We start from the raw sequence: 12,857 nt of genomic DNA on the forward strand, positions 1-12,857 counted from the left end.
TAAATGACTATGTATTTTATAAATATACCAAATATGCTTATTCTTCATCTTCATTTGATACTTACTCATTTTTTTTCTAATGAAAACAGTATTTTAAATGTAGAGTTGTTCAGTCATATGCAATACATAATATGTAAACAGTAGCTATAAAATACAAGGCATTGTCAAATTTGGATAATGCTACATCTAACATTATACAAGAGAAATAAAATCATTATTCAATTTTGTATTTCTTTCTGAATAATGAATATAAATGATGTATGAAAAAAGAACGAATAGGGATTTCCCTCCTAAAGTACTAGCTCCTTAAAATTTGGTAGGAGGGCAGGATGGGGTGAGAAAAAAGAGAGAGAAGACCTAAATAACTTCCAAAAGTCTGAATAGTTATTTCCAGAATCAATGCATTCCTCACTTTCCCACAAGCTGAAATATGTAATAAATAATAGTTCTTTGTATGTAAAAGTATTCAAAAGGAATGTTTTTTGTTCAGATTTGTAAGAAATTAATATATTCTTTGGTCGATAATCTACAAAAGTAGTTCTTTTGTCTCCCAGCATCTTAAGAACGACAAGAAAATGAATATTGGTTTATTTCTGCAAAGAAATCTGTTGCCAGCTATATGAACTTGTGATTAAATAAGACATGGTATGCTGAGTGATGGTAAAGAAATCCTGCATTAACTTAGTAAAGACTAAAATATCTGGAGGAGAATTTTTAGTTCTTTTTCATATGACAGGTTGTGGATTGTAAATTAGGCCTAAAAGGTCAGGTGACAGGCACCTGTTCCTCATTATTGTAAAAATATTTTGGTTACAAACACTATTAAGCTAAACACAACATGGATATACAGCAGGGACTCTATAAAGCACTCTAGTGGGTTTTCATCTGCTCTGTAAATTTCCAAAAGGACTATACATAGATATACCCTTTACACACATCGTTTCTTCCATACATGTTGTCTTGGATGACTGTAATTAATATATTAGTACTTGGAATTGATGAAGCATATAAAATAAATGCATATGACTAAAGCAATCTTCAGACTATTTCTAGATGATGTAGTTGAATGCAAAAATGTTTTTTAATCTCTTTTTCCTTTTCAATATATTGATTATCAGAATTCTGTTCATGTTATAAATAGAAACCTCCCCAAATTGCCTTTTACACTTTTTAGATAAGATAGGTTCTTATTTTAAATGATGCCACGAAGTATTTTGCTCAGTACTCATATATAAAAAGAAAATTAGTTGCTATATACTGTCATAGCTTTATGGCATGCATAAAATAGAAAAAACACGTTTTACATGAATGCTGTTAGGAAGGGTATCATCATTTGATCTTCAAACTTGCCGCTTCTCTCAGGAGAGTTCAGCAATATTTCTATTGGAATTAAGGAATGGGGTTTGATTTTTATGAATGGTTTATCTTCAAATATTTCAGAGAGCAGAATAAGCATACATATTGAAAAGACCAAAGTGGCACAAGGTTGCAAAATATTAAAGGTGCCAGATGCTTTTAATTAACAAATGAGGACTACCTCGAGTAAATCAGATAACTCAGATTCAGTTCTATGATATTTCAAAATGTTTTTTGTCTTTTTTGGTTTTGTATGGTTTGTGCTTATTATATTAAGTATTCATTTTTAGCATTTGTGATCAGATTACAGAACAGTCATTACTCTTGCTTTTCAAATTGATTTGGTTTTCAAACTCTAAAACTCTGGGATGATTTTTACAAATTGGTTTACATTTTGACAGAACAGAGTTAAGTTAATTAATAGATCAGGCACGAAAAATCATCCACAGTAGGGTATATTTTCTGGTAAAATGAAAGTTATGTTTCAGCATGATGAGCATCAGGCTTCAGTAATCTGTTCCTCGTGTGGAATGAACACTTCCTACTTCGAGCTAGCAGGCACCTACTGTTTATTTACGCTGCATTAAACTGACAGTGCAGCAATCAGAGGAAAAATATTACTTACCTTCCTGAAGTAAATACCAGTTTATAGGTTAGTGCACGTATTTATATTCCTGTCACCACTAAATAACGGCTGTGTCTCCATTTTAATACCTACCTGTGCTATAATCCAGGGCTTCAGACTCTTCCTAGTTGGGGATAGGGGTCGAGAGGAGTTTTTCTTATTTCCCTATGGCAAAACTTTAAAGACAAGTAATTTCATCTTCTCATTTCTGTCATGTGAGAACCAGTTGAAAGAAATGTTATGCACTTTTACTTTGCATACCTCAACTATAACATCAAAACCCCAAAAGAATCTGCATGCCACTTAAAATAGTCATCTTAAAGCAACCTCAGGATAAATATGTTCAAACACATTCAAATGTGTTTTGCTAAATTAACTTTCTACAAAGTTCCAAAAAGATTAAACTATTTGATTCCTCAGATAATAACTTCAATAAAATGTCTCCTCTTCCAAGTCTTACATGGAATGTTTGAGTTTTTAATGGAGTTCTGAAAATATGAATACAAAGTGGGGCTCATTGATTGATTTATTGATTGCTCTCTGAGCTTTTCTCTGAAAATAGTCTTACCTCCTTCATTTGACTTCTTGTTAATCTGCCATCCTTAAAATAAGGGCGATTTCTACCTTGTTATAATACTACATGTATTTGTTGTTTTTCTTTTAAGTTAAAAATCCTTTCTCTTTCAAGACCCCTTTGAAACATCAAAATACTGTTAAAGTTGAATTCCAGAACTCACAATTAATTTGAGAAAAGGCTTATTTTGACTTAAATTATCTAAGAAGCGGTTACACTTAACTGTCTATACACAATTATCAATACCTAATCACATATTCCACTGACATCAGGGTAGAATATAGTCTTAATACAACATATAAATCAAATCTGTTACAGAAGATTCTTCTCCACTATACCGAAGAAAAAGTGTCTACTATAGTAATTTATATATCGTTCCTAAATGATGTTCTCAATGGTAAGTCTATTTAAACTTGATGTCTTCATAGAGTATGATCAACACATTAACACACATTATTTCATACTTTTGAACTTATGCCAATGGTACCTTTTGCTGTTTATTTTTTTAAGTCTTTTTTGAGATTAGATATTTCAGAGTAAATAGATACAGATTGTGTGTATATCTATTCAGGGTGAGATTTAGTAGTGTAGCATTTCTCCAACATATTGACCTATTTTTATGCTTTCAAGTTATTTTGTCTCACTTCTACAGTTGTTGCAGTTTGAAAGTTCATAATCGAAATTCTAATAACCTCTTTCAATGGAATTTCAAGGATGTAATTCAGTTTATGTGGTGATGTAGTTTAGTTGCAAGAGATGAAAATTAGTTAACTGGTACCTCAGGATTTATGTCCCTGGTTTCTGCTGAGATTTATTCAGTCCAGTTATTTGACATTTGGTAGAGAAGTGGCTTGTAATCAAAAATTAAGAGTTGGTTCAGTTTCCAGTGGAGGAAAGATTTTGCTGGATAAAACATTTAACTGTGTAATATTTTATTATACTCATCATTCATTTTAGAGCCTGCTTATTGTTGCACACATTTTTGAATACCTAGGGGTGCACGTCCCCAGATGAGGCTGAAATGCTTGCAGAAGAAGCAGATGTCAGGCTGTACCTGGCTGTGCCTTTACTGGTACCTATGTGGACTTGAGCTGGCCCCCCCTCCTCTGCACCTCTTCCCCCCCAGGTGTGCAGGAAGTAGAGGGCGTTATACTGGGTGAAGTGGGTGGACTCTACCCAGAGCTATGACCTGATTTGTGACGCACCCTCAGAACTGCAGTAATGGTCCAGCTGCTTCACAGGCAACTGGTAACCACCTCATTTGGGGATGTTTCTGCCTTGCTAGCAGTGCCAGAGAAAACTTCATCATTGTCACCTCATCAAAGACTACTTTTTCAGACATCTCCTGTAGGGCTAGATTCGGAGAGCAGCTTCTGATATTTGGAGGGTAAGTGCCAGAAAAGTTACTATAATGTTACATATGGAGAATCAGGACTCCAGCCACAGTGACAGATAGGCATTGAGTGTTCGGGGGAGGGCTTTCTGTTGGGATGTTGCTTTTTCTCAGCTCTAGAAAATTTGGGACTAGATACTAAAAAAATTCTTCAGTGGGCATTTCTCCCAGGGAGAATTATTAGACCTTCTTGAAATATTTAAAGAAAAGGTAGTCAGTAATCTGTGTGAGGGGGTAATTCTTTAGATTCAATTTTCCTGGAAGCTAGGCATGTAGTAGAGTTGATTGCTAGAGATTCCTCTATAGTCTTATTCAGTGGTTCCTGATATGCCATTAAGAGCATGTAAATGACAATTTGGCCTTTTAATGTTTATAATGTTAAGGACTTTAAGGCAAAAGAGGTTTTAAGTTATAAATATTTTATTAATTATTGTAAATAAAATAGAACCTAGTGTATGCAGATATCTTTGAAATGGAGATAGTCTTGAATATAGCATATCCATAATTAGCTGTTTGATATTGAATGCAATTGAGTTTTCCTGTTCCAGTGAAACAGACAATGGAAATCATTGGGGACTAACAACAGGGCTATGTGATTCTTGATATAGCAAGCCTTTCTTTCCCCAAGAAAATATTTTATCAATGAATAAAGTACTAAATTAAAATGCATACAGTTTTAATTTTTTAAAAGAATCTATAGACTTCGTAAAATAATCCAAATGCTTCCCATTGTATTTTCACCAACTGAAATGATACTTGGATAGATGTTCTGTTTAATGGTAGACAGTTATCTCCAGACTGTGGGAGGAAAAAACAATATTTTAATAACTACGTTTTAAAATTTTTCTTAGAATTCCATTTCCCTTTGGGTGGTTTAAGAGGACTCAGAAACAATTTAGAACATTATCTTAAAAGTTTAACAATGACAGCTTGTATAAAATCACTGTATTTTAATAATACTGTATGCTTATTAGTGTTATTAGAGGAGTAGACAGTTAATTACAGCCTTTTCTGAGGCATGTTAACTATATATTAACAACCATGTTAAAAAAGAATGATGTATACCCTTAACATACAAGCGGCTGCTTGCTTGATTCTTTAAAAAAATTCTTTTAGAATGTATGAGTCAGGGTTTTGGTTCAGAATTATGAAAGGTTTTCTATTAAAGCAACTTAATTTTAAAACTTTTCACTGGGTTATAAAATTTTTCTCCTTTTTTTTTTTCTTTCTATAGTGTTGACCTGATAGTTTTTGCCAGTGTCATTAGAAATTATTGCCCCTCAGTGGTTTTAGTTTTTCCAAATTGTATTTTGAGATAGCCACGTTTTCTGGTTTTTTTATGACTTTGGCCAACATAATCCATTAAAAGCTTATTCAATTGATTTTGCTCCTCTTAATATTTCTTTTTGTGTTATAATTTTAGTCACTTTTTCTTTAGCCAAATTGTGATTACTTCCAACTCTATATAATCTAATATTTTACATACATTTCAGCAGTTAATCACAGAGGTAGTTCTAAGATTATTTCATTGTCTAAATCTCAAACCTGGATTTTCACTATGGCTTCCGGCATGACAAAACAATGGGTGACTGAAACTAGAGGGATTTAAAGCTAGACTTAGCCTTACTTAGACAATTCTATCAAATTGCTTAACTGTTTGAATTATCTTGGTTGATTTGAATTTGTAGATCTCGTAACCTCGTAATATGCCTCTTAAAAACGCACTAGTATTCCCACTTTCTGAAGTTTGTAGAAGGTGCTGTATATTTCTGTAAGTATTAAACTACAAAAAGTAAGTAATAAGGTACGTCTGTGTTATATAAAACAGAAAGTTCATAGTTAGCATTCTGTGCCTTGTACATATTGAGCACTCATTAAAGAATTGCTAAATTAAAAATAAAATATAAAATGTAGCTTGTGCCGATAAAGATTTATTGGCGAAGAGACTTTTCTTTCTAATTTTCTGTTTTTACTGGGGTTATGTGAACACTTAATCTGCATATGCCTCATTTTCTGGATAATTGGATGATTTTTTTTTTTTTTTTTTTTTTTGTAGTAGCACCTGGGTCTCTGTTCTATCCTCATTGTCTGACCTTCAGTATTAGGTTAAGTATCCCTGCTCAGCTTCATTCTTTGGTGTTTGGTTGTGGTAACAAACAATACTGGAGTCAAACGGAGCACTCTCCTGAATTCCTTGCAATTTGAGCCACCAAGTAGCCATCCTTCTGATATTCCAGAACCAAAAATACTATGGACTAGTGCCTCAAGGCTGATTGACCTTCTATCTGTTCTTTCCTACAATAATGATTTTTTTCAAGCTCCCATTGAATAAATGCTACTGTAATTATTGCATAAAGAGGTATTTTTCATTGCAGCTTAAATACATTGTTTGAAAAGTATTCTAAGATTTGGGGTGTTTATATATGAATATTTTACTCCATTCCTTAAAACTAGTTCTGAAATTACAGTAGGGTTGTGTTAGCTGCATCTAAAATATTCTGAAAAGTTCTAGGCATTCTATGAAAGTTATCCAAAAAAGACACTTCCTTTTAAAATTTATTTTCATTTTAAAATATGAGTGGGGCTGCTTGTAAGACAGTCCTATTTAGTTACACAAAAGACAGTTTCTTAAGTGGTGCACTGCTGTGTGACCTATTACATTATCATGCACATTCTGTCTCTTTAAAAACACAGTCTCCTCTATTTGCCCTATTAATTGTTGATATGTTGCCATCCACGAGACAAAAATTAGAGCTGTAATTAAATAATCATGTGATGCTCCTTAGTGCCAATGAGAGCAAACTCATTTTTCCAGGCCCTGATGGTCACTGATTATTGTATTACTACTGGCTTGCTTTATTTTTTTTAATGATTCTCTATCTGTAGATTACCTAACTACTGTCCTTCTTTTCAACATTAAAAAAAAGTAGAAAACATTCAGCCAGTTAATTGGCTAGAGGTCCTCAGGGACATAAGGTAGACATACCTTTTTTGCTTTTGGTCACCTGGTAGGTTCTTTGGGGAGGCTACATCAATGGTGTGGTTGCCTGCCATTTAATTTACACTGGTGTTTTGGCTGGGATGGAGGCATATGGGGAATGCCAGGAGAATTACAAAAGGAGCCGGGTATTAAAATTCAGAAATGATTAAAATTGAAATAAAAGGATGCTGCATCTTTGCCAGTACTCTGGCAGTCATAATGACACATAGAGATTAGTTTCCACCTTCATCTTTTCCTTCTTTCTCATTTCCTCTTGTTTATTGTTGACACATTTTCCTTATGTCTGTCTCCTGTCTCTGTATCTTTTTGCACCATTATGCATTCCTACTTCTCCCTCTTTCTTTAAGCATGGAGAAGCCTACTTAACAGTATTATAACAATAACAGAATAGGTTATTAATATTTAATATGCACATGATTAAAATTTCTCTCCCTTAAACATAGGTCAGCTGTATTATTACTAACCGGCATGTAATTTTTCATTTAAAATATTCTTATTCTGCCCCATGCCGTTTCTGAAATGCAGTCTACTTTAGTAGTGATTTAATACACAACGTTTAGAAAATTGTGGTCGGCTAGTGAGAAAAGAATTTACCAGTCATGGATAATCAATTATGCATGAATTCAAATGTAACAGATGGAATCTGGTGAGTTAAAGTTTCTCTTTGCCTTAGCGGTTTTTTTTTTTTATTTGTTTGTTTGACACCTGTCTCTTATATAGAGATAAACATCTAACATAGCATGTGAGAAATTTAGTTATATTTGTATTTTCTCTTTCAAGTGAACTTAATTTTTTAAATTAAAGAAAGATTTTTATGTGGTCTTAAAGGTTATCAGACTCTATCCATTCATTTTATAGATACGAAACCTGATCCTGCTTAACTAATGAAGGATCACTCAGCTAGTGAGTAGAGTAAGAAGCAAGACCCAAATCTAGTTTCTCTATCTTTTCTCCACTACTTTTCCCACTATGCCATTTATGCTCCTGTTTTTGGGAGTTACTTAATAATAGGGGTATTATACTAACTCTGAGTTCTAAAGGCTTTCTGATGAAAACTGTGGTAGACTAGTTTTAAATTGTGAAATACTCTCTTGTATGACATGCAAATATTATCTGTATACATATAAAAATATTATGCTATGTGTATATTTTATACATATATATATACTTATTCACACTTGGATGTTGGCCAAACAATTGGATTTTTCAAACCTATTGAGAATGCCACAAGATTTGGTTTTACATCCTAAACTGCGGCATATGCTAACCTTAAAGATACATTTACACTTGGTTGCAGTGTTGTAAATTTTTAGTGACAAAACCCCTTTGTGCAAAACAAACTAAAAAGTTATTTTTGAGAGCCTTGTTACCTCAAAGAAGAGAAAAAAGGTTAATTTTTATTAAATATAATGTGAATATGTAGTGTTTCTTCAACTGTAGAAGTAATAGAAGAACAGTGGATATTGACCTTTAAAGTGGTCTAGTCTCAAAACAGAAAGCTGGTTCCCATCAAAATTTTTCATAATGTGCTATTTGTTTCTCTCCCAAGTGTATTTATGTATTAAATAATACAAATGAAAAGCCTTTGCAAAATAAATAAAAATAAATGATTAAAAAACAGCCTCAAGGCTCTCTAGTTCTTTATTTAAAGTTCTACTGTGGCATTATTTGTCAACTTTTTGCTTCATATTGGCTCAAAATGTCCATGTATAGTCCATGCTAGTTATCTAATAAATTTTTAAATGAACACATTAATAAAGAAAAAGGCACCTACAAGATAGGTAACTGGATATGCTTTAACTATAGCTATACTGTGAAGCTGTTTTTTAGTATTGTATTTAATGCTTTTACACATAATAAATACATCTTTGTAAGTTGGTTTCACTATATTAGCATCCCTTAATTATGCATATAAGAAAAATATAGATATGAACTTCAATAAAATGATTTACACACGAATTTCCAAATCATTAAAAACTCCATCAATGCAAGAGTTCTTAATATAAAATCAGTAGGAATAGATGATATAAAAACTGTGGAACAGTATAGGAAAAGATATTTCAAATTATTATATGTAGAAATACTTTCATCCTTATTACTGTCACTAAAAAAGTGACCCGATTAAATTTGAAAACCTTTTTTTAACCAAAATGTTGTTTTATTAAAAAAGTAGAATCTAAAGTCCTTATATGTAGACAATTTATAAATTAGTACTTTATACAATTGTTACAATTGCAGCTATGCTGCATACATGAGCATGACACTCAAAGTACTGTTTAACTGACAAAATCTATTTCATGCATATAGTTAATTTTTACTGTTTTGAAAAACATTCCAAAAGAATTTTTTGGACTTAAGGAACTCTTGTTTGTTTTTGTCTATGCTCCTTTCTCTTTTTTTGGCTAAGATATTGTATTGAATAAAACCTTAAAAGAGAACCATTTTCTTACACTGAAGGAACCTCAAAGTGGGCGGGATCTTGGTCTCTAATTACCAATCCATGTTAATTATCGTTGGGTCAGGTATTCATCATATTAATTATGTAGCATAGACTGGACTGTAGCTGTTAGCAGGTAAGGACAAAGCAATGTAAGATTGGGGGTGGGGATGGGATTGTTCAATGTGATATAGCTCATTGTTTCTCTGAGGCTTGGCATGATATTTTCATGATATTGGAAATACTGGAAATATATCTGCCAATGTTAGGCATACACGAAATATTGTTTTGCTTTTGTGTTTTTCTGAAAGTGTTTATGTGGTTATATATATATATAACAAAATATGTCATTTTGACTATTTCCAGGTGTACAATTCAGTGCCATTAATTACATTCACACCGTTGTGCAACCATCACCACAGTTTGTTTCCAACTCTTTTTCTATCAGCCCAAATACAATGTGCTTTAGTTTTGAATATAATTTCTCCTTCACTTCAACAAATTTCAAGTGTTATAGTAGTATTTAATTATTGTCCAGGTGTGAAGCATTTGTTGCTGATGGTGGCTTTCCTTCCCAATGGACAGTGCCTCGTCCCAGTGCCTTATGGTGGTGGGCATAGCAGTACAATATCAAATATTGCCTTTGGCTGATATCGCCACAAAAATGACCTGGACAAGGATTCAGGACCATTGTAACCTCAAATTCTTTCTCCCTCCAATTAAGCTAGGAAAGATTAGAAATAACATTCACATCAACTAAGGAAATTTGGTTGATATGTACATCTTGGTTAAAAGTTGATTGGGAACAGTTGCTGTTTGATTTCACTGGAATTAAATATTGGAGGATTTTACCTCGAGCTTTCTGAGAATATTAAAGGCACAGCAGCTAGGTCTAGGATGCTTTGCAGTTGGCTCCTTGACATGGACAGTCTAAATACTTTGGTTCTGTTCAAGCGCAGTGACAGTCTGGAAATAAGTTTAACAGTTTTCAGCCCTTCAAAGAGAAGCCCACTCAAGGTTGAACAGTTGTCTGGGAGAAAAATCATGTTATATTGAAAAAAGAATTAGAGGAAACTTGGATGGTTCTGGCTCCAGTAAATAATAGACTGGTTTGAGAACTGTACTTCCATGTATAATTTTGTGGTTAGTCACTTATGTCTATGATGATAAATCACATACCTGCACAGGATTTCTGGCACCCCAGTAAATCTCAAACAAGTGTCCAAATGCTAGTTTATTATGGTTCCTCAAATAGCATGTATTTATTTGCCAAATCAATGATCCAATAGCTTCCTGACCCCACTTTTATTGCCTTTTTAGAAATTTGAAACAAGTAGCTTGCCCACACATACATTTCTCAAATTTTGGTCTACTGCTGGTTCCTACAACGGCTTTAGCTTTTCCAAGTGACTCCAAGAGTGAGTTAAAAACCACCTCAGAGATGTCCTGGCAGGCATATTTGATTCTTTATCTCCAAAACATCACCTAACCTGGTAGATGCCAAACCTGGCTGTACATCAGAATCACCTTGAGAGCTTTAAAAAACTGAATGTCTTCTCATCCTCAGCCATTCTGATTTAATTGCAGTGGGGTTTAGCCTGGACATCTGGATTGTGACCCCAGTACCTGGTTTTACTTCCTAAGATTGTCAAAGAGAATCCAGAGAAATATACATATGTAAACCTTAAAGATGCTTAGAGTCTTGCAGTTTGGAGAGGCAGACAGAGAGAGAGATATGAAATGTCACATTGCATTCAGGACAGGCAGTGTGATGGAGCACGGAGAAGGAAATAACTAACAGCTGGAGAAGGCTTCAGACTGAAAAGGGGAAATCAAGTCACACGTTAAAGGAGAGAGCAGAAATGAGGTCCTCAAGTGAGAAGGGTCGGGAAGGGTACTCCACGAGCTATAGGAAAAAAATGAGGCATCTTTGTGGACTCTAGGGCAATTTCAAGAATGCTTCCTTCTTCTTACTCGATTTTGGATCTGGGTCTAGATAAAGCTACCAGTTTTGATGGCATTATTACCATTGTGCCTTGTCAAATAAGTGATCCATACTGACATCCATGGAAGGAAAGGTAGCAAATTTTTTTTTTCTAATAAAGTTCCCAATAAAACAGTATTATTTCTGAGTAAAAGGCCCAGATATCCTGTCAGTTTCCAGAAGCCAGCTGCAATGGCTGCTCATTTTCCCTCTCCAGATCTCCTAAAACAAACATAAACATTGGGTTTTTTCCCCCTCAACTATAATGACCTTTGTCTATTAAAACTGTATCATGAATTACTACTCTGTATTTACATCTATGCCAAGTAATTAGGAAACAACTTTTGATCGCTATCAGTCTAGCTAAAACTGAAACCCAACTTCTTAGGGGAAGAAAACAAAACCAAAAAATCCTTAAACCCTATATTTAGAGTTCATTATCATCACTCCTTTAACTCCCCTGCAACATTTTGAAGCTTTTTGCCATCATTCTCTGCAGAGCATCATTATTTGTTATCTGGATGCCCTCCCAGTTCTAGTAGGTATCTACATTAATGCTTCCAAAAGAGCCATTTCTAAGGGTAGCTATGCTTATATAATGTAGGTACAGGGTTAAGGGTGGGAATGACTGTGGTTTCTAACTTCACCTATGAGATATTTAAATGTTCATGGAAAGCAGCTTTTGGAGTAAACACATTATTTAAAATGTATTACAGAACCCTTTCAAGTACAGACATGTCTAGAAAGTTCTTAAATTTGTGTTTAGCAGTATACGGGTCTCATTTCATGCAACTTTACAGATCTACAGGCTAATTCTAAAATGGAAAATTATCTTGATTCAGACGTCATTGGAATGTCTGAAAGCCATTTAGCACCTCTAAGACTCCTCGTGGCCAGGTCTTGGATTCCCTTAGTTGTCTTTTAAAGGAGTTCTCTAGGGTAAGCAGTGTCCAGTGGAACTTTCTGCAATGGGGAAATTCTATAATCTACACTGTCCACTTAGAGTATTAGTCACATGGGGCTATTGAGCACCTGAAATGTGAATGAGGAATTAAATTATAAATGTTATTTAAATTAATTCAAATTTAAAGGATATAGCCACCTTCTTCGATGTTCCCTCTTCCTACAATCTCTGTAAAAAATTGTCACTGCAATTTGTAGTGGAAATTGGTTGCAAGTGACACTGTGAGCTTTTGTTGCCATTTATTCATTTATAAAATAAATATTGCAAGGACACTGTCCAAATTCCTAGTAATATGGCAGCGAGCAAGACACCCAGTCTCTGCTCTCATAGGGCTTACAGTCTAGTAATGGAGACATTTATTAAGCCAGTAATTACCCAAATTGTTAATTAATTAAGACTGTGATGACTGTTTCAAAGGAGAGATACAAGATTCTGTGAGGGTATATAATGGGGGCCAGAACTTCTTGCATAATTACTCAGTAAGTTTAATCAGGGTTCTAATTATTAACTAGACAAGAAAAGC

The 12,857-nt window shown here is 33.9% G+C and overlaps 1 protein-coding gene across 12 annotated transcripts in view; it reads left to right on the forward strand.

Annotated features, from left to right (window-relative positions):
• The window catches only part of SATB1 (SATB homeobox 1), a 100,122-nt gene that overhangs the window by 3,083 nt on the left and 84,182 nt on the right, over positions 1–12,857 (forward strand). For 4 of the 12 annotated variants that reach the window (XM_074030912.1, XM_074030915.1, XM_045385200.2 and 1 more), the window contains exons 1-2: positions 3,771–3,942; positions 5,637–5,719. The exons of 6 other annotated variants lie outside the window; for them this stretch is intronic. The gene's annotated coding sequence lies outside the window, so the exon portion shown is untranslated. Of the gene's footprint in view, positions 1–3,770; positions 3,943–5,636; positions 5,720–12,857 lie in introns of those variants that run through there. 2 more of the 12 variants (XM_045385198.2, XM_074030907.1) reach the window with 1 other exon arrangement.

Source organism: Macaca fascicularis, chromosome 2 (genome assembly GCF_037993035.2).
Source record: "Macaca fascicularis isolate 582-1 chromosome 2, T2T-MFA8v1.1".
NCBI lineage: Eukaryota > Metazoa > Chordata > Mammalia > Primates > Cercopithecidae > Macaca > Macaca fascicularis.